This window comes from Crinia signifera, chromosome 12, assembly GCF_055691185.1.
Source record: "Crinia signifera chromosome 12, ASM5569118v1, whole genome shotgun sequence".
NCBI classification, from domain to species: Eukaryota; Metazoa; Chordata; class Amphibia; order Anura; family Myobatrachidae; genus Crinia; species Crinia signifera.
Window position 1 is genome coordinate 48,613,046 of NC_139228.1, and position 18,055 is coordinate 48,631,100.

The 18,055-nt window shown below is 39.3% G+C and overlaps 35 non-coding genes and 3 pseudogenes across 35 annotated transcripts; all 38 read right to left on the reverse strand.

The window, feature by feature from the left end:
* Window positions 1-338: 338 nt before the first annotated feature.
* Window positions 339-457, reverse strand: LOC146051384 (5S ribosomal RNA). The gene has a single exon (XR_014466772.1). It is a non-coding gene; the product is annotated as a 5S ribosomal RNA (ribosomal RNA).
* A 344-nt stretch (window positions 458-801) lies between these two features.
* Window positions 802-920, reverse strand: LOC146051287 (5S ribosomal RNA). The gene has a single exon (XR_014466685.1). It is a non-coding gene; the product is annotated as a 5S ribosomal RNA (ribosomal RNA).
* Window positions 921-1,261: 341 nt separating this feature from the next.
* LOC146051245 (5S ribosomal RNA) lies at window positions 1,262-1,380 on the reverse strand. Its single transcript, XR_014466647.1, has one exon. It is a non-coding gene; the product is annotated as a 5S ribosomal RNA (ribosomal RNA).
* A 342-nt stretch (window positions 1,381-1,722) lies between these two features.
* LOC146051090 (5S ribosomal RNA) lies at window positions 1,723-1,841 on the reverse strand. The gene has a single exon (XR_014466507.1). It is a non-coding gene; the product is annotated as a 5S ribosomal RNA (ribosomal RNA).
* A 343-nt stretch (window positions 1,842-2,184) lies between these two features.
* Window positions 2,185-2,303, reverse strand: LOC146051396 (5S ribosomal RNA). The gene has a single exon (XR_014466783.1). It is a non-coding gene; the product is annotated as a 5S ribosomal RNA (ribosomal RNA).
* Window positions 2,304-2,642: 339 nt separating this feature from the next.
* On the reverse strand, window positions 2,643-2,761 carry LOC146051011 (5S ribosomal RNA). Its single transcript, XR_014466436.1, has one exon. It is a non-coding gene; the product is annotated as a 5S ribosomal RNA (ribosomal RNA).
* A 342-nt stretch (window positions 2,762-3,103) lies between these two features.
* LOC146050958 (5S ribosomal RNA) lies at window positions 3,104-3,222 on the reverse strand. Its single transcript, XR_014466392.1, has one exon. It is a non-coding gene; the product is annotated as a 5S ribosomal RNA (ribosomal RNA).
* A 344-nt stretch (window positions 3,223-3,566) lies between these two features.
* LOC146050924 (5S ribosomal RNA) lies at window positions 3,567-3,685 on the reverse strand. The gene has a single exon (XR_014466382.1). It is a non-coding gene; the product is annotated as a 5S ribosomal RNA (ribosomal RNA).
* A 342-nt stretch (window positions 3,686-4,027) lies between these two features.
* Window positions 4,028-4,146, reverse strand: LOC146051091 (5S ribosomal RNA). Its single transcript, XR_014466508.1, has one exon. It is a non-coding gene; the product is annotated as a 5S ribosomal RNA (ribosomal RNA).
* A 343-nt stretch (window positions 4,147-4,489) lies between these two features.
* Window positions 4,490-4,608, reverse strand: LOC146051408 (5S ribosomal RNA). Its single transcript, XR_014466794.1, has one exon. It is a non-coding gene; the product is annotated as a 5S ribosomal RNA (ribosomal RNA).
* Window positions 4,609-4,947: 339 nt separating this feature from the next.
* LOC146051012 (5S ribosomal RNA) lies at window positions 4,948-5,066 on the reverse strand. The gene has a single exon (XR_014466437.1). It is a non-coding gene; the product is annotated as a 5S ribosomal RNA (ribosomal RNA).
* Window positions 5,067-5,408: 342 nt separating this feature from the next.
* LOC146050959 (5S ribosomal RNA) lies at window positions 5,409-5,527 on the reverse strand. The gene has a single exon (XR_014466393.1). It is a non-coding gene; the product is annotated as a 5S ribosomal RNA (ribosomal RNA).
* A 344-nt stretch (window positions 5,528-5,871) lies between these two features.
* Window positions 5,872-5,990, reverse strand: LOC146051019 (5S ribosomal RNA). The gene has a single exon (XR_014466442.1). It is a non-coding gene; the product is annotated as a 5S ribosomal RNA (ribosomal RNA).
* A 342-nt stretch (window positions 5,991-6,332) lies between these two features.
* LOC146051419 (5S ribosomal RNA) lies at window positions 6,333-6,451 on the reverse strand. The gene has a single exon (XR_014466804.1). It is a non-coding gene; the product is annotated as a 5S ribosomal RNA (ribosomal RNA).
* Window positions 6,452-6,795: 344 nt separating this feature from the next.
* On the reverse strand, window positions 6,796-6,914 carry LOC146050890 (5S ribosomal RNA). The gene has a single exon (XR_014466373.1). It is a non-coding gene; the product is annotated as a 5S ribosomal RNA (ribosomal RNA).
* Window positions 6,915-7,259: 345 nt separating this feature from the next.
* Window positions 7,260-7,378, reverse strand: LOC146051380 (5S ribosomal RNA). Its single transcript, XR_014466769.1, has one exon. It is a non-coding gene; the product is annotated as a 5S ribosomal RNA (ribosomal RNA).
* A 453-nt stretch (window positions 7,379-7,831) lies between these two features.
* Window positions 7,832-7,950, reverse strand: LOC146050997 (5S ribosomal RNA). The gene has a single exon (XR_014466423.1). It is a non-coding gene; the product is annotated as a 5S ribosomal RNA (ribosomal RNA).
* Window positions 7,951-8,293: 343 nt separating this feature from the next.
* On the reverse strand, window positions 8,294-8,412 carry LOC146050961 (5S ribosomal RNA). Its single transcript, XR_014466394.1, has one exon. It is a non-coding gene; the product is annotated as a 5S ribosomal RNA (ribosomal RNA).
* Window positions 8,413-8,756: 344 nt separating this feature from the next.
* On the reverse strand, window positions 8,757-8,875 carry LOC146051020 (5S ribosomal RNA). The gene has a single exon (XR_014466443.1). It is a non-coding gene; the product is annotated as a 5S ribosomal RNA (ribosomal RNA).
* A 342-nt stretch (window positions 8,876-9,217) lies between these two features.
* On the reverse strand, window positions 9,218-9,336 carry LOC146051421 (5S ribosomal RNA). Its single transcript, XR_014466806.1, has one exon. It is a non-coding gene; the product is annotated as a 5S ribosomal RNA (ribosomal RNA).
* A 345-nt stretch (window positions 9,337-9,681) lies between these two features.
* On the reverse strand, window positions 9,682-9,800 carry LOC146051133 (5S ribosomal RNA). The gene has a single exon (XR_014466546.1). It is a non-coding gene; the product is annotated as a 5S ribosomal RNA (ribosomal RNA).
* A 345-nt stretch (window positions 9,801-10,145) lies between these two features.
* On the reverse strand, window positions 10,146-10,264 carry LOC146051478 (5S ribosomal RNA; annotated as a pseudogene).
* A 452-nt stretch (window positions 10,265-10,716) lies between these two features.
* Window positions 10,717-10,835, reverse strand: LOC146051363 (5S ribosomal RNA). Its single transcript, XR_014466753.1, has one exon. It is a non-coding gene; the product is annotated as a 5S ribosomal RNA (ribosomal RNA).
* Window positions 10,836-11,177: 342 nt separating this feature from the next.
* LOC146051190 (5S ribosomal RNA) lies at window positions 11,178-11,296 on the reverse strand. Its single transcript, XR_014466597.1, has one exon. It is a non-coding gene; the product is annotated as a 5S ribosomal RNA (ribosomal RNA).
* A 342-nt stretch (window positions 11,297-11,638) lies between these two features.
* Window positions 11,639-11,757, reverse strand: LOC146051422 (5S ribosomal RNA). The gene has a single exon (XR_014466807.1). It is a non-coding gene; the product is annotated as a 5S ribosomal RNA (ribosomal RNA).
* Window positions 11,758-12,102: 345 nt separating this feature from the next.
* On the reverse strand, window positions 12,103-12,221 carry LOC146051365 (5S ribosomal RNA). Its single transcript, XR_014466755.1, has one exon. It is a non-coding gene; the product is annotated as a 5S ribosomal RNA (ribosomal RNA).
* A 453-nt stretch (window positions 12,222-12,674) lies between these two features.
* LOC146051247 (5S ribosomal RNA) lies at window positions 12,675-12,793 on the reverse strand. Its single transcript, XR_014466649.1, has one exon. It is a non-coding gene; the product is annotated as a 5S ribosomal RNA (ribosomal RNA).
* Window positions 12,794-13,135: 342 nt separating this feature from the next.
* On the reverse strand, window positions 13,136-13,254 carry LOC146051191 (5S ribosomal RNA). Its single transcript, XR_014466598.1, has one exon. It is a non-coding gene; the product is annotated as a 5S ribosomal RNA (ribosomal RNA).
* Window positions 13,255-13,598: 344 nt separating this feature from the next.
* LOC146050824 (5S ribosomal RNA) lies at window positions 13,599-13,707 on the reverse strand (annotated as a pseudogene).
* Window positions 13,708-14,051: 344 nt separating this feature from the next.
* On the reverse strand, window positions 14,052-14,170 carry LOC146051487 (5S ribosomal RNA; annotated as a pseudogene).
* Window positions 14,171-14,515: 345 nt separating this feature from the next.
* LOC146051382 (5S ribosomal RNA) lies at window positions 14,516-14,634 on the reverse strand. Its single transcript, XR_014466770.1, has one exon. It is a non-coding gene; the product is annotated as a 5S ribosomal RNA (ribosomal RNA).
* A 453-nt stretch (window positions 14,635-15,087) lies between these two features.
* LOC146051186 (5S ribosomal RNA) lies at window positions 15,088-15,206 on the reverse strand. The gene has a single exon (XR_014466593.1). It is a non-coding gene; the product is annotated as a 5S ribosomal RNA (ribosomal RNA).
* Window positions 15,207-15,548: 342 nt separating this feature from the next.
* Window positions 15,549-15,667, reverse strand: LOC146051395 (5S ribosomal RNA). The gene has a single exon (XR_014466782.1). It is a non-coding gene; the product is annotated as a 5S ribosomal RNA (ribosomal RNA).
* A 340-nt stretch (window positions 15,668-16,007) lies between these two features.
* LOC146051235 (5S ribosomal RNA) lies at window positions 16,008-16,126 on the reverse strand. Its single transcript, XR_014466638.1, has one exon. It is a non-coding gene; the product is annotated as a 5S ribosomal RNA (ribosomal RNA).
* Window positions 16,127-16,470: 344 nt separating this feature from the next.
* Window positions 16,471-16,589, reverse strand: LOC146051100 (5S ribosomal RNA). The gene has a single exon (XR_014466516.1). It is a non-coding gene; the product is annotated as a 5S ribosomal RNA (ribosomal RNA).
* A 342-nt stretch (window positions 16,590-16,931) lies between these two features.
* Window positions 16,932-17,050, reverse strand: LOC146051439 (5S ribosomal RNA). Its single transcript, XR_014466822.1, has one exon. It is a non-coding gene; the product is annotated as a 5S ribosomal RNA (ribosomal RNA).
* A 340-nt stretch (window positions 17,051-17,390) lies between these two features.
* Window positions 17,391-17,509, reverse strand: LOC146051238 (5S ribosomal RNA). Its single transcript, XR_014466640.1, has one exon. It is a non-coding gene; the product is annotated as a 5S ribosomal RNA (ribosomal RNA).
* Window positions 17,510-17,853: 344 nt separating this feature from the next.
* LOC146051266 (5S ribosomal RNA) lies at window positions 17,854-17,972 on the reverse strand. Its single transcript, XR_014466666.1, has one exon. It is a non-coding gene; the product is annotated as a 5S ribosomal RNA (ribosomal RNA).
* Between the last annotated feature and the right edge of the window lie 83 nt (window positions 17,973-18,055).

The window sequence follows — 18,055 nt, forward strand, 5'->3', positions numbered from 1 at the left end:
CAGGCACTTTTTTGCACTCTTCTACTTCTATAACCAGGTAAGCTAATAAAAAAGTTTCCTAACTGTTTTGGCTTACTGAAAAAAATCATGTGTTGGTCATGTAAAAAGACCTACAGGACATGATATAAGCAGGTGGTCTCAAATTAAACTACTAAAGAGGCTCAACACTGTTTAGCTGCCAAAAGCAGTTGGGATTGGGCCTAAACAGTGTGGTAAGTTTTTAGGTGATGGCTATTGTGTCTGTTTGACCTCTTCCAAATGTCTGTACTGGCAATAAAAAAAAGTTTCCAATTTATATAGCTAGAGAATAAAAACAATTTGCCAGTAATGGGAAAAAAAACCTACAGCACCTGGTGTTCCCATGTGGTCACCCACCCAAGTACTAACCAGGCCCATCACTGCTTAGCTTCCAAGATCAGACGAGATTGGGCGTATCCAATGTGGTATGGCTGTAGGTGAGATACAGACACTTTTTTGCACTCTTCTACTTCTATAACCAGGTAAGCTAATAAAAAAGTTTCCTAACTGTTTTGGCTTACTGAAAAAAATCATGTGTTGATAATGTAAAAAGACCTACAGGACATGATATAAGCAGGTGGTCTCAAATTAAACTACTAAAGAGGCTCAACACTGTTTAGCTGCCAAAAGCAGTTGGAATTGGGCCTAAACACTGTGGTAAGTTTTTAGGTGATAGCTATTGTGTCTGTTTGACCTCTTCCAAATGTCTGTACTGGCAATAAAAAGAAAAAGTTTCCAATTTAAATAGCTAGAGAATAAAAACAATTTGCCAGTAATGGTAAAAACCTACAGAACCTGGTGTTCCCATGTGGTCTCCCACCCAAGTACTAAACAGGCCCAACACTGCTTAGCTTCCAAGATCAGACGAGATTGGGTGTGTCCAATGTGGTATGGCTATAGATGAGATACAGGCACTTTTTTGCCCTCTTCTACTTCCATAACCAGGTAAGCTAATAAAAAAGTTTCCTAACTGTTTTGGCTTACTGAAAAAAATCATGTGTTGGTAATGTAAAAAGACCTACAGGACATAATATTAGCAGGTGGTCTCAAATTAATCTACTAAAGAGGCTCAACACTGTTTAGCTGCCAAAAGCAGTTGGAATTGGGCCTAAACAGTGTGGTAAGTTTTTAGGTGATGGCTATTGTGTCTGTTTGACCTCTTCCAAATGTCTGTACTGGCAATAAAAAAAAGTTTCCAATTTAAATAGCTAGAGAATAAAAACAATTTGCCAGTAATGGGAAAACCCTACAGCACCTGGTGTTCCCATGTGATCTCCCACCCAAGTACTAACCAGGCCCATCACTGCTTAGCTTCCAAGATCAGACGAGATTGGGCGTATCCAATGTGGTATGGCTGTAGGTGAGATACAGGCACTTTTTTGCTCTCTTCTACTTCTATAACCAGGTAAGCTAATAAAAAAGTTTCCTAACTGTTTTGGCTTACTGAAAAAAATCATGTGTTGATAATGTAAAAAGACCTACAGGACATGATATAAGCAGGTGGTCCCAAATTAAACTACTAAAGAGGCTCAACACTGTTTAGCTGCCAAAAGCAGTTGGGATTGGGCCTAAACAGTGTGGTAAGTTTTTAGGTGATGGCTATTGTGTCTGTTTGACCTCTTCCAAATGTCTGTACTGGCAATAAAAAAAAGTTTCCAATTTAAATAGCTAGAGAATAAAAACAATTTGCCAGTAATGGGAAAAAACCTACCGCACCTGGTGTTCCCATGTGGTCTCCCACCCAAGTACTAACCAGGCCCATCACTGCTTAGCTTCCAAGATCAGATGAGATTGGGTGTATCCAATGTAGTATGGCTGTAGGTGAGACACAGGCACTTTTTTGCACTCTTCTACTTCTATAACCAGGTAAGCTAATAAAAAAGTTTCCTAACTGTTTTGGCTTACTGAAAAAAATCATGTGTTGGTCATGTAAAAAGACCTACAGGACATGATATAAGCAGGTGGTCTCAAATTAAACTACTAAAGAGGCTCAACACTGTTTAGCTGCCAAAAGCAGTTGGGATTGGGCCTAAACAGTGTGGTAAGTTTTTTAGGTGATGGCTATTGTGTCTGTTTGACCTCTTCCAAATGTCTGTACTGGCAATAAAAAAAAGTTTCCAATTTATATAGCTAGAGAATAAAAACAATTTGCCAGTAATGGGAAAAAACCTACAGCACCTGGTGTTCCCATGTGGTCACCCACCCAAGTACTAACCAGGCCCATCACTGCTTAGCTTCCAAGATCAGACGAGATTGGGCGTATCCAATGTGGTATGGCTGTAGGTGAGATACAGACACTTTTTTGCACTCTTCTACTTCTATAACCAGGTAAGCTAATAAAAAAGTTTCCTAACTGTTTTGGCTTACTGAAAAAAATCATGTGTTGATAATGTAAAAAGACCTACAGGACATGATATAAGCAGGTGGTCTCAAATTAAACTACTAAAGAGGCTCAACACTGTTTAGCTGCCAAAAGCAGTTGGGATTGGGCCTAAACAGTGTGGTAAGTTTTTAGGTGATGGCTATTGTGTCTGTTTGACCTCTTCCAAATGTCTGTACTTGAAATAAAAAAGTTTCCAATTTAAATAGCTAGAGAATAAAAACAATTTGCCAGTAATGGGAAAACCCTACAGCACCTGGTGTTCCCATGTGGTCACCCACCCAAGTACTAACCAGGCCCATCACTGCTTAGCTTCCAAGATCAGACGAGATTGGGCGTATCCAATGTGGTATGGCTGTAGGTGAGATACAGGCACTTTTTTGCTCTCTTCTACTTCTATAACCAGGTAAGCTAATAAAAAAGTTTCCTAACTGTTTTGGCTTACTGAAAAAAATCATGTGTTGGTCATGTAAAAAGACCTACAGGACATGATATAAGCAGGTGGTCTCAAATTAAACTACTAAAGAGGCTCAACACTGTTTAGCTGCCAAAAGCAGTTGGGATTGGGCCTAAACAGTGTGGTAAGTTTTTAGGTGATGGCTATTGTGTCTGTTTGACCTCTTCCAAATGTCTGTACTGTCAATAAAAAAAAGTTTCCAATTTAAATAGCTAGAGAATAAAAACAATTTGCCAGTAATGGGAAAAAACCTACAGCACCTGGTGTTCCCATGTGGTCACCCACCCAAGTACTAACCAGGCCCATCACTGCTTAGCTTCCAAGATCAGACGAGATTGGGCGTATTCATTGTGGTATGGCTGTAGGTGAGATAAAAGCACTTTTTTGCACTCTTCTACTTCTATAACCAGGTAAGCTAATAAAAAAGTTTCCTAACTGTTTTGGCTTACTGAAAAAAATCATGTGTTGATAATGTAAAAAGACCTACAGGACATGATATAAGCAGGTGGTCTCAAATTAAACTACTAAAGAGGCTCAACACTGTTTAGCTGCCAAAAGCAGTTGGAATTGGGCCTAAACACTGTGGTAAGTTTTTAGGTGATAGCTATTGTGTCTGTTTGACCTCTTCCAAATGTCTGTACTGGCAATAAAAAGAAAAAGTTTCCAATTTAAATAGCTAGAGAATAAAAACAATTTGCCAGTAATGGTAAAAACCTACAGCACCTGGTGTTCCCATGTGGTCTCCCACCCAAGTACTAAACAGGCCCAACACTGCTTAGCTTCCAAGATCAGACGAGATTGGGCGTATCCAATGTGGTATGGCTGTAGGTGAGATGCAGGCACTTTTTTGCTCTCTTCTACTTCTATAACCAGGTAAGCTAATAAAAAAGTTTCCTAACTGTTTTGGCTTACTGAAAAAAATCATGTGTTGATAATGTAAAAAGACCTACAGGACATGATATAAGCAGGTGGTCCCAAATTAAACTACTAAAGAGGCTCAACACTGTTTAGCTGCCAAAAGCAGTTGGGATTGGGCCTAAACAGTGTGGTAAGTTTTTAGGTGATGGCTATTGTGTCTGTTTGACCTCTTCCAAATGTCTGTACTGGCAATAAAAAAAAGTTTCCAATTTAAATAGCTAGAGAATAAAAACAATTTGCCAGTAATGGGAAAAAACCTACCGCACCTGGTGTTCCCATGTGGTCTCCCACCCAAGTACTAACCAGGCCCATCACTGCTTAGCTTCCAAGATCAGATGAGATTGGGTGTATCCAATGTAGTATGGCTGTAGGTGAGACACAGGCACTTTTTTGCACTCTTCTACTTCTATAACCAGGTAAGCTAATAAAAAAGTTTGTTAACTGTTTTGGCTTACTGAAAAAAATCATGTGTTGATAATGTAAAAAGACCTACAGGACATGATATAAGCAGGTGGTCCCAAATTAAACTACTAAAGAGGCTCAACACTGTTTAGCTGCCAAAAGCAGTTGGGATTGGGCCTAAACAGTGTGGTAAGTTTTTTAGGTGATGGCTATTGTGTCTGTTTGACCTCTTCCAAATGTCTGTACTGGCAATAAAAAAAAGTTTCCAATTTATATAGCTAGAGAATAAAAACAATTTGCCAGTAATGGGAAAAAACCTACAGCACCTGGTGTTCCCATGTGGTCACCCACCCAAGTACTAACCAGGCCCATCACTGCTTAGCTTCCAAGATCAGACGAGATTGGGCGTATCCAATGTGGTATGGCTGTAGGTGAGATACAGACACTTTTTTGCACTCTTCTACTTCTATAACCAGGTAAGCTAATAAAAAAGTTTCCTAACTGTTTTGGCTTACTGAAAAAAATCATGTGTTGATAATGTAAAAAGACCTACAGGACATGATATAAGCAGGTGGTCTCAAATTAAACTACTAAAGAGGCTCAACACTGTTTAGCTGCCAAAAGCAGTTGGGATTGGGCCTAAACAGTGTGGTAAGTTTTTAGGTGATGGCTATTGTGTCTGTTTGACCTCTTCCAAATGTCTGTACTTGAAATAAAAAAGTTTCCAATTTAAATAGCTAGAGAATAAAAACAATTTGCCAGTAATGGGAAAACCCTACAGCACCTGGTGTTCCCATGTGGTCACCCACCCAAGTACTAACCAGGCCCATCACTGCTTAGCTTCCAAGATCAGACGAGATTGGGCGTATCCAATGTGGTATGGCTGTAGGTGAGCTACAGGCACTTTTTTGCTCTCTTCTACTTCTATAACCAGGTAAGCTAATAAAAAAGTTTCCTAACTGTTTTGGCTTACTGAAAAAAATCATGTGTTGGTCATGTAAAAAGACCTACAGGACATGATATAAGCAGGTGGTCTCAAATTAAACTACTAAAGAGGCTCAACACTGTTTAGCTGCCAAAAGCAGTTGGGATTGGGCCTAAACAGTGTGGTAAGTTTTTAGGTGATGGCTATTGTGTCTGTTTGACCTCTTCCAAATGTCTGTACTGTCAATAAAAAAAAGTTTCCAATTTAAATAGCTAGAGAATAAAAACAATTTGCCAGTAATGGGAAAAAACCTACAGCACCTGGTGTTCCCATGTGGTCACCCACCCAAGTACTAACCAGGCCCATCACTGCTTAGCTTCCAAGATCAGACGAGATTGGGCGTATTCATTGTGGTATGGCTGTAGGTGAGATAAAAGCACTTTTTTGCACTCTTCTACTTCTATAACCAGGTAAGCTAATAAAAAAGTTTCCTAACTGTTTTGGCTTACTGAAAAAAATCATGTGTTGATAATGTAAAAAGACCTACAGGACATGATATAAGCAGGTGGTCTCAAATTAAACTACTAAAGAGGCTCAACACTGTTTAGCTGCCAAAAGCAGTTGGAATTGGGCCTAAACACTGTGGTAAGTTTTTAGGTGATAGCTATTGTGTCTGTTTGACCTCTTCCAAATGTCTGTACTGGCAATAAAAAGAAAAAGTTTCCAATTTAAATAACTAGAGAATAAAAACAATTTGCCAGTAATGGTAAAAACCTACAGCACCTGGTGTTCCCATGTGGTCTCCCACCCAAGTACTAAACAGGCCCAACACTGCTTAGCTTCCAAGATCAGACGAGATTGGGTGTGTCCAATGTGGTATGGCTATAGATGAGATACAGGCACTTTTTTGCCCTCTTCTACTTCCATAACCAGGTAAGCTAATAAAAAAGTTTTCTAACTGTTTTGGCTTACTGAAAAAAATCATGTGTTGGTCATGTAAAAAGACCTACAGGACATAATATTAGCAGGTGGTCTCAAATTAATCTACTAAAGAGGCTCAACACTGTTTAGCTGCCAAAAGCAGTTGGAATTGGGCCTAAACAGTGTGGTAAGTTTTTAGGTGATGGCTATTGTGTCTGTTTGACCTCTTCCAAATGTCTGTACTGGCAATAAAAAAAAGTTTCCAATTTAAATAGCTAGAGAATAAAAACAATTTGCCAGTAATGGGAAAAAACCTACAGCACCTGGTGTTCCCATGTGGTCTCCCACCCAAGTACTAACCAGGCCCATCACTGCTTAGCTTCCAAGATCAGACAAGATTAGGCTTATTCAATGTGGTATGGCTGTAGGTGAGATACAGGCACTTTTTTGCCCTCTTCTACTTCTATAACCAGGTAAGCTAATCAAAAAGTTTCCTAACTGTTTTGGCTTACTGAAAAAAATCATGTGTTGGTCATGTAAAAAGACCTACAGGACATGATATTAGCAGGTGGTCTCAAATTAAACTACTAAAGAGGCTCAACACTATTTAGCTGCCAAAAGCAGTTGGAATTGGGCCGAAACGTTGTGGTAAGTCTTTAGGTGATGGTTATTGTGTCTGTTTGACCTCTCCCAAATGTCTGTATTGGCAATAAAAAGAAAAAGTTTCCAATTTAAATAGCTAGAGAATAAAAACAATTTGCCAGTAATGGGAAAAACCTACAGCACCTGGTGTTCCCATGTGGTCTCCCAACCAAGTACTAAACAGGCCCAACACTGCTTAGCTTCCAAGATCAGACGAGATTGGGTGTGTCCAATGTGGTATGGCTGTAGGTGAGATACAGGCACTTTTTTGCCCTCTTCTACTTCTAAAACCAGGTAAGTTAATAAAAAAGTTTCCTAACTGTATTGGCTTACTGAAAAAAATCATGTGTTGGTAATGTAAAAAGACCTAAAGGACATGATATTAGCAGGTGGTCTCAAATTAAACTACTAAAGAGGCTCAACACTGTTTAGCTGCCAAAAGCAGTTGGAATTGGGCCGAAACAGTGTGGTAAGTCTTTAGATGATGGCTATTGTGTCTGTTTGACCTCTCCCAAATGTCTGTATTGGCAATAAAAATAAAAAGTTTTCAATTTAAATAGCAAGAGAATAAAAACAATTTGCCAGTAATGGGAAAAAACCTACAGCACCTGGTGTTTCCATGTGGTCTCCCACCCAAGTACTAACCAGGCCCAACACTGCTTAGCTTCGAAGATCAGACGAGATTGGGCGTATCCAATGTGGTATGGCTGTTGGTGAGATACCTGCACTTTTTTGCCCTCTTCTACTTCTATAACCAGGTAAGCTAATAAAAAAGTTTCCTAACTGTATTGGCTTACTGAAAAAAATCATGTGTTGGTAATGTAAATAGACCTACAGGACATGATATTAGCAGGTGGTCTCAAATTAAACTACTAAAGAGGCTCAACACTGTTTAGCTGCCAAAAGCAGTTGGAATCATGTGTTGGTCATGTAAAAAGACCTACAGGACATGATATAAGCAGGTGGTCTCAAATTAAACTACTAAAGAGACTCAACACTGTTTAGCTGCCAAAAGCAGTTGGAATTGGGCCTAAACACTGTGGTAAGTTTTTAGGTGATAGCTATTGTGTCTGTTTGACCTCTTCCAAATGTCTGTACTGGCAATAAAAAGAAAAAGTTTCCAATTTAAATAGCTAGAGAATAAAAACAATTTGCCAGTAATGGGAAAAACCTACAGCACCTGGTGTTCCCATGTGGTCTCCCACCCAAGTACTAAACAGGCCCAACACTGCTTAGCTTCCAAGATCAGACGAGATTGGGTGTGTCCAATGTGGTATGACTGTAGATGAGATACCGGCACTTTTTTGCCCTCTTCTACTTCCATAACCAGGTAAGCTAATAAAAAAGTTTCCTAACTGTTTTGGCTTACTGAAAAAAATCATGTGTTGGTAATGTAAAAAGACCTACAGGACATAATATAAGCAGGTGGTCTCAAATTAAACTACTAAAGAGGCTCAACACTGTTTAGCTGCCAAAAGCAGTTGGGATTGGGCCAAAACAGTGTGGTAAGTTTTTAGGTGATGGCTATTGTGTCTGTTTGACCTCTTCCAAATGTCTGTACTGTCAATAAAAAAAAAGTTTCCAATTTAAATAGCTAGAGAATAAAAACAATTTGCAAGTAATGGGAAAAAACCTACAGCACCTGGTGTTCCCATGTGGTCACCCACCCAAGTACTAACCAGGCCCATCACTGCTTAGCTTCCAAGATCAGACGAGATTGGGCGTATTCATTGTGGTATGGCTGTAGGTGAGATAAAGGCACTTTTTTGCACTCTTCTACTTCTATAACCAGGTAAGCTAATAAAAAAGTTTCCTAACTGTTTTGGCTTACTGAAAAAAATCATGTGTTGATAATGTAAAAAGACCTACAGGACATGATATAAGCAGGTGGTCTCAAATTAAACTACTAAAGAGGCTCAACACTGTTTAGCTGCCAAAAGCAGTTGGAATTGGGCCTAAACACTGTGGTAAGTTTTTAGGTGATAGCTATTGTGTCTGTTTGACCTCTTCCAAATGTCTGTACTGGCAATAAAAAGAAAAAGTTTCCAATTTAAATAGCTAGAGAACAAAAACAATTTGCCAGTAATGGTAAAAACCTACAGCACCTGGTGTTCCCATGTGGTCTCCCACCCAAGTACTAAACAGGCCCAACACTGCTTAGCTTCCAAGATCAGACGAGATTGGGTGTGTCCAATGTGGTATGGCTATAGATGAGATACAGGCACTTTTTTGCCCTCTTCTACTTCCATAACCAGGTAAGCTAATAAAAAAGTTTCCTAACTGTTTTGGCTTACTGAAAAAAATCATGTGTTGGTAATGTAAAAAGACCTACAGGACATAATATTAGCAGGTGGTCTCAAATTAATCTACTAAAGAGGCTCAACACTGTTTAGCTGCCAAAAGCAGTTGGAATTGGGCCTAAATAGTGTGGTAAGTTTTTAGGTGATGGCTATTGTGTCTGTTTGACCTCTTCCAAATGTCTGTACTGGCAATAAAAAAAAGTTTCCAATTTAAATAGCTAGAGAATAAAAACAATTTGCCAGTAATGGGAAAAAACCTACAGCACCTGGTGTTCCCATGTGGTCTCCCACCCAAGTACTAACCAGGCCCATCACTGCTTAGCTTCCAAGATCAGACAAGATTAGGCTTATTCAATGTGGTATGGCTGTAGGTGAGATACAGGCACTTTTTTGCCCTCTTCTACTTCTATAACCAGGTAAGCTAATCAAAAAGTTTCCTAACTGTTTTGGCTTACTGAAAAAAATCATGTGTTGGTCATGTAAAAAGACCTACAGGACATGATATTAGCAGGTGGTCTCAAATTAAACTACTAAAGAGGCTCAACACTATTTAGCTGCCAAAAGCAGTTGGAATTGGGCCAAAACGTTGTGGTAAGTCTTTAGGTGATGGCTATTGTGTCTGTTTGACCTCTCCCAAATGTCTGTATTGGCAATAAAAAGAAAAAGTTTCCAATTTAAATAGCTAGAGAATAAAAACAATTTGCCAGTAATGGGAAAAAACCTACAGCACCTGGTGTTCCCATGTGGTCTCCCAACCAAGTACTAAACAGGCCCAACACTGCTTAGCTTCCAATATCAGACGAGATTGGGTGTGTCCAATGTGGTATGGCTGTAGGTGAGATACAGGCACTTTTTTGCCCTCTTCTACTTCTATAACCAGGTAAGTTAATAAAAAAGTTTCCTAACTGTATTGGCTTACTGAAAAAAATCATGTGTTGGTAATGTAAAAAGACCTAAAGGACATGATATTAGCAGGTGGTCTCAAATTAAACTACTAAAGAGGCTCAACACTGTTTAGCTGCCAAAAGCATTTGGAATTGGGCCGAAACAGTGTGGTAAGTCTTTAGATGATGGCTATTGTGTCTGTTTGACCTCTCCCAAATGTCTGTATTGGCAATAAAAATAAAAAGTTTTCAATTTAAATAGCAAGAGAATAAAAACAATTTGCCAGTAATGGGAAAAAACCTACAGCACCTGGTGTTTCCATGTGGTCTCCCACCCAAGTACTAACCAGGCCCAACACTGCTTAGCTTCGAAGATCAGACGAGATTGGGCGTATCTAATGTGGTATGGCTGTTGGTGAGATACCTGCACTTTTTTGCCCTCTTCTACTTCTATAACCAGGTAAGCTAATAAAAAAGTTTCCTAACTGTATTGGCTTACTGAAAAAAATCATGTGTTGGTAATGTAAAAAGACCTACAGGACATGATATTAGCAGGTGGTCTCAAATTAAACTACTAAAGAGGCTCAACACTGTTTAGCTGCCAAAAGCAGTTGGAATCATGTGTTGGTAATGTAAAAAGACCTACAGGACATGATATTAGCAGGTGGTCTCAAATTAAACTACTAAAGAGGCTCAACACTGTTTAGCTGCCAAAAGCAGTTGGAATTGGGCCTAAACAGTGTGGTAAGTTTTTAGGTGATGGCTATTGTGTCTGTTTGACCTCTCCCAAATGTCTGTATTGGCAATAAAAAGAAAAAGTTTCCAATTTAAATAGCTAGAGAATAAAAACAATTTGCCAGTAATGGGAATCCCTACAGCACCTGGTGTTCCCATGTGGTCACCCACCCAAGTACTAACCAGGCCCATTACCGCTTAGCTTCCAAGATCAGACGAGATTGGGCGTATCCAATGTGGTATGACTGTAGGTGAGATACAGGCACTTTTTTGCACTCTTCTACTTCTATAACCAGGTAAGCTAATAAAAAAGTTTCCTAACTGTTTTGGCTTACTGAAAAAAATCATGTGTTGATAATGTAAAAAGACCTACAGGACATGATATAAGCAGGTGGTCCCAAATTAAACTACTAAAGAGGCTCAACACTGTTTAGCTGCCAAAAGCAGTTGGGATTGGGCCTAAACAGTGTAGGAAGTTTTTAGGTGATGGCTATTGTGTCTGTTTGACCTCTTCCAAATGTCTGTACTGGCAATAAAAAAAAGTTTCCAATTTAAATAGCTAGAGAATAAAAACAATTTGCCAGTAATGGGAAAAAACCTACCGCACCTGGTGTTCCCATGTGGTCTCCCACCCAAGTACTAACCAGGCCCATCACTGCTTAGCTTCCAAGATCAGATGAGATTGGGCGTATCCAATGTAGTATGGCTGTAGGTGAGATACTGGCACTTTTTTGCACTCTTCTACTTCTATAACCAGGTAAGCTAATAAAAAATTTTCCTAACTGTTTTGGCTTACTGAAAAAAATCATGTGTTGATAATGTAAAAAGACCTACAGGACATGATATAAGCAGGTGGTCTCAAATTAAACTACTAAAGAGGCTCAACACTGTTTAGCTGCCAAAAGCAGTTGGAATTGGGCCTAAACAGTGTGGTAAGTTTTTAGGTGATGGCTATTGTGTCTGTTTGACCTCTTCCAAATGTCTGTACTGGCAATAAAAAAAAGTTTCCAATTTAAATAGCTAGAGAATAAAAACAATTTGCCAGTAATGGGAAAAAACCTACAGCACCTGGTGTTCCCATGTGGTCTCCCACCCAAGTACTAACCAGGCCCATCACTGCTTAGCTTCCAAGATCAGACAAGATTAGGCTTATTCAATGTGGTATGGCTGTAGGTGAGATACAGGCACTTTTTTGCCCTCTTCTACTTCTATAACCAGGTAAGCTAATCAAAAAGTTTCCTAACTGTTTTGGCTTACTGAAAAAAATCATGTGTTGGTCATGTAAAAAGACCTACAGGACATGATATAAGCAGGTGGTCTCAAATTAAACTACTAAAGAGGCTCAACACTATTTAGCTGCCAAAAGCAGTTGGAATTGGGCCGAAACGTTGTGGTAAGTCTTTAGGTGATGGCTATTGTGTCTGTTTGACCTCTCCCAAATGTCTGTATTGGCAATAAAAATAAAAAGTTTCCAATTTAAATAGCAAGAGAATAAAAACAATTTGCCAGTAATGGGAAAAAACCTACAGCACCTGGTGTTTCCATGTGGTCTCCCACCCAAGTACTAACCAGGCCCAACACTGCTTAGCTTCAAAGATCAGACGAGATTGGGCGTATCCAATGTGGTATGGCTGTTGGTGAGATACCTGCACTTTTTTGCCCTCTTCTACTTCTATAACCAGGTAAGCTAATAAAAAAGTTTCCTAACTGTATTGGCTTACTGAAAAAAATCATGTGTTGGTAATGTAAAAAGACCTACAGGACATGATATTAGCAGGTGGTCTCAAATTAAACTACTAAAGAGGCTCAACACTGTTTAGCTGCCAAAAGCAGTTGGAATCATGTGTTGGTAATGTAAAAAGACCTACAGGACATGATATTAGCAGGTGGTCTCAAATTAAACTACTAAAGAGGCTCAACACTGTTTAGCTGCCAAAAGCAGTTGGAATTGGGCCTAAACAGTGTGGTAAGTTTTTAGGTGATGGCTATTGTGTCTGTTTGACCTCTCCCAAATGTCTGTATTGGCAATAAAAAGAAAAAGTTTCCAATTTAAATAGCTAGAGAATAAAAACAATTTGCCAGTAATGGGAAATCCCTACAGCACCTGGTGTTCCCATGTGGTCACCCACCCAAGTACTAACCAGGCCCATCACTGCTTAGCTTCCAAGATCAGACGAGATTGGGCATATCCAATGTGGTATGACTGTAGGTGAGATACAGGCACTTTTTTGCACTCTTCTACTTCTATAACCAGGTAAGCTAATAAAAAAGTTTCCTAACTGTTTTGGCTTACTGAAAAAAATCATGTGTTGATAATGTAAAAAGACCTACAGGACATGATATAAGCAGGTGGTCCCAAATTAAACTACTAAAGAGGCTCAACACTGTTTAGCTGCCAAAAGCAGTTGGGATTGGGCCTAAACAGTGTAGGAAGTTTTTAGGTGATGGCTATTGTGTCTGTTTGACCTCTTCCAAATGTCTGTACTGGCAAAAAAAAAAAGTTTCCAATTTAAATAGCTAGAGAATAAAAACAATTTGCCAGTAATGGGAAAAAACCTACCGCACCTGGTGTTCCCATGTGGTCTCCCACCCAAGTACTAACCAGGCCCATCACTGCTTAGCTTCCAAGATCAGATGAGATTGGGCGTATCCAATGTAGTATGGCTGTAGGTGAGATACAGGCACTTTTTTGCACTCTTCTACTTCTATAACCAGGTAAGCTAATAAAAAATTTTCCTAACTGTTTTGGCTTACTGAAAAAAATCATGTGTTGATAATGTAAAAAGACCTACAGGACATGATATAAGCAGGTGGTCTCAAATTAAACTACTAAAGAGGCTCAACACTGTTTAGCTGCCAAAAGCAGTTGGAATTGGGCCTAAACACTGTGGTAAGTTTTTAGGTGATAGCTATTGTGTCTGTTTGACCTCTTCCAAATGTCTGTACTGGCAATAAAAAGAAAAAGTTTCCAATTTAAATAGCTAGAGAATAAAAACAATTTGCCAGTAATGGTAAAAACCTACAGCACCTGGTGTTCCCATGTGGTCTCCCACCCAAGTACTAAACAGTCCCAACACTGCTTAGCTTCCGAGATTGGGTGTGTCCAATGTGGTATGGCTATAGATGAGATACAGGCACTTTTTTGCCCTCTTCTACTTCCATAACCAGGTAAGCTAATAAAAAAGTTTCCTAACTGTTTTGGCTTACTGAAAAAAATCATGTGTTGGTAATGTAAAAAGACCTACAGGACATAATATTAGCAGGTGGTCTCAAATTAATCTACTAAAGAGGCTCAACACTGTTTAGCTGCCAAAAGCAGTTGGAATTGGGCCTAAACAGTGTGGTAAGTTTTTAGGGGATGGCTATTGTGTCTGTTTGACCTCTTCCAAATGTCTGTACTGGCAATAAAAAAAAAGTTTCCAATTTAAATAGCTAGAGAATAAAAACAATTTGCCAGTAATGGGAAAAAAACCTACAGCACCTGGTGTTCCCATGTGGTCTCCCACCCAAGTACTAACCAGGCCCATCACTGCTTAGCTTCCAAGATCAGACAAGATTAGGCTTATTCAATGTGGTATGGTTGTAGGTGAGATACAGGCACTTTTTTGCCCTCTTCTACTTCTATAACCAGGTAAGCTAATCAAAAAGTTTCCTAACTGTTTTGGCTTACTGAAAAAAATCATGTGTTGGTCATGTAAAAAGACCTACAGGACATGATATAAGCAGGTGGTCTCAAATTAAACTACTAAAGAGGCTCAACACTATTTAGCTGCCAAAAGCAGTTGGAATTGGGCCGAAACGTTGTGGTAAGTCTTTAGGTGATGGCTATTGTGTCTGTTTGACCTCTCCCAAATGTCTGTATTGGCAATAAAAATAAAAAGTTTCCAATTTAAATAGCAAGAGAATAAAAACAATTTGCCAGTAATGGGAAAAAACCTACAGCACCTGGTGTTTCCATGTGGTCTCCCACCCAAGTACTAACCAGGCCCAACACTGCTTAGCTTCGAAGATCAGACGAGATTGGGCGTATCCAATGTGGTATGGCTGTTGGTGAGATACCTGCACTTTTTTGCCCTCTTCTACTTCTATAACCAGGTAAGCTAATAAAAAAGTTTCCTAACTGTATTGGCTTACTGAAAAAAATCATGTGTTGGTAATGTAAAAAGACCTACAGGACATGATATTAGCAGGTGGTCTCAAATTAAACTACTAAAGAGGCTCAACACTGTTTAGCTGCCAAAAGCAGTTGGAATCATGTGTTGGTAATGTAAAAAGACCTACAGGACATGATATTAGCAGGTGGTCTCAAATTAAACTACTAAAGAGGCTCAACACTGTTTAGCTGCCAAAAGCAGTTGGAATTGGGCCTAAACAGTGTGGTAAGTTTTTAGGTGATGGCTATTGTGTCTGTTTGACCTCTCCCAAATGTCTGTATTGGCAATAAAAAGAAAAAGTTTCCAATTTAAATAGCTAGAGAATAAAAACAATTTGCCAGTAATGGGAAATCCCTACAGCACCTGGTGTTCCCATGAGGTCACCCACCCAAGTACTAACCAGGCCCATCACTGCTTAGCTTCCAAGATCAGACGAGATTGGGCGTATCCAATGTGGTATGACTGTAAGTGAGATACAGGCACTTTTTTGCACTCTTCTACTTCTATAACCAGGTAAGCTAATAAAAAAGTTTCCTAACTGTTTTGGCTTACTGAAAAAAATCATGTGTTGATAATGTAAAAAGACCTACAGGACATGATATAAGCAGGTGGTCCCAAATTAAACTACTAAAGAGGCTCAACACTGTTTAGCTGCCAAAAGCAGTTGGGATTGGGCCTAAACAGTGTAGGAAGTTTTTAGGTGATGGCTATTGTGTCTGTTTGACCTCTTCCAAATGTCTGTACTGGCAATAAAAAAAAGTTTCCAATTTAAATAGCTAGAGAATAAAAACAATTTGCCAGTAATGGGAAAAAACCTACCGCACCTGGTGTTCCCATGTGGTCTCCCACCCAAGTACTAACCAGGCCCATCACTGCTTAGCTTCCAAGATCAGATTAGATTGGGCGTATCCAATGTAGTATGGCTGTAGGTGAGATACAGGCACTTTTTTGCACTCTTCTACTTCTATAACCAGGTAAGCTAATAAAAAAATTTCCTAACTGTTTTGGCTTACTGAAAAAAATCATGTGTTGATAATGTAAAAAGACCTACAGGACATGATATAAGCAGTAGGTCTCAAATTAAACTACTAAAGAGGCTCAACACTGTTTAGCTGCCAAAAGCAGTTGGGATTGGGCCTAAGCAGTGTGGTAAGTTTTTAGGTGATGGCTATTGTGTCTGTTTGACCTCTTCCAAATGTCTGTACTGGAAATAAAAAAAGTTTCCAATTTAAATAGCTAGAGAATAAAAACAATTTGCCAGTAATGAGAAAACCCTATAGCACCTGGTGTTCCCATGTGGTCACCCACCCAAGTACTAACCAGGCCCATCACTGCTTAGCTTCCAAGATCAGACGAGATTGGGCGTATCCAATGTGGTATGGCTGTAGGTGAGATACAGGCACTTTTTTGCTCTCTTCTACTTCTATAACCAGGTAAGCTAATAAAAAAAATTCCTAACTGTTTTGGCTTACTGAAAAAAATCATGTGTTGGTCATGTAAAAAGACCTACAGGACATGATATTAGCAGGTGGTCTCAAATTAAACTACTAAAGAGGCTCAACACTGTTTAGCTGCCAAAAGCAGTTGGAATTGGGCCTAAACAGTGTGGTAAGTTTTTAGGTGATGGCTATTGTGTCTGTTTGACCTCTCCCAAATGTCTGTATTGGCAATAAAAAGAAAAAGTTTCCAATTTAAATAGCTAGAGAATAAAAACAATTTGCCAGTAATGGGAAATCCCTACAGCACCTGGTGTTCCCATGTGGTCACCCACCCAAGTACTAACCAGGCCCATCACTGCTTAGCTTCCAAGATCAGACGAGATTGGGCGTATCCAATGTGGTATGACTGTAGGTGAGATACAGGCACTTTTTTGCACTCTTCTACTTCTATAACCAGGTAAGCTAATAAAAAAGTTTCCTAACTGTTTTGGCTTACTGAAAAAAATCATGTGTTGATAATGTAAAAAGACCTACAGGACATGATATAAGCAGGTGGTCCCAAATTAAACTACTAAAGAGGCTCAACACTGTTTAGCTGCCAAAAGCAGTTGGGATTGGGCCTAAACAGTGTAGGAAGTTTTTAGGTGATGGCTATTGTGTCTGTTTGACCTCTTCCAAATGTCTGTACTGGCAATAAAAAAAAGTTTCCAATTTAAATAGCTAGAGAATAAAAACAATTTGCCAGTAATGGGAAAAAACCTACAGGACCTGGTGTTCCCATGTGGTCTCCCACCCAAGTACTAACCAGGCCCATCACTGCTTAGCTTCCAAGATCAGATTAGATTGGGCGTATCCAATGTAGTATGGCTGTAGGTGAGATACAGGCACTTTTTTGCACTCTTCTACTTCTATAACCAGGTAAGCTAATAAAAAAATTTCCTAACTGTTTTGGCTTACTGAAAAAAATCATGTGTTGATAATGTAAAAAGACCTACAGGACATGATATAAGCAGTAGGTCTCAAATTAAACTACTAAAGAGGCTCAACAATGTTTAGCTGCCAAAAGCAGTTGGGATTGGGCCTAAGCAGTGTGGTAAGTTTTTAGGTGATGGCTATTGTGTCTGTTTGACCTCTTCCAAATGTCTGTACTGGAAATAAAAAATGTTTCCAATTTAAATAGCTAGAGAATAAAAACAATTTGGCAGTAATGAGAAAACCCTATAGCACCTGGTGTTCCCATGTGGTCACCCACCCAAGTACTAACCAGGCCCATCACTGCTTAGCTTCCAAGATCAGACGAGATTGGGCGTATCCAATGTGGTATGGCTGTAGGTGAGATAAAGGCACTTTTTTGCTCTCTTCTACTTCTATAACCAGGTAAGCTAATAAAAAAAATTCCTAACTGTTTTGGCTTACTGAAAAAAATCATGTGTTGGTCATGTAAAAAGACCTACAGGACATGATATAAGCAGGTGGTCTCAAATTAAACTACTAAAGAGGCTCAACACTGTTTAGCTGCCAAAAGCAGTTGGAATTGGGCCTAAACAGTGTGGTAAGTTTTTAGGTGATGGCTTTTGTGTCTGTTTGACCTCTTCCAAATGTCTGTACTGGCAAAAAAGAGAAAAAGTTTCCAATTTAAAAAGCTAGAGAATAAAAACAATTTGCCAGTAATGGGCAAAACCTACAGCACCTGGTGTTCCCATGTGGTCTCCCACCCAAGTACTAAACAGGCCCAACAGTGCTTAGCTTCCAAGATCAGACGAGATTGGGTGTGTCCAAAGTGGTATGGCTGTATGTGAGACAAAGGCACTTTTTTGCACTCTTCTACTTCTATAACCAGGTAAGCTAATAAAAAAGTTTCCTAACTGTTTTGGCTTACT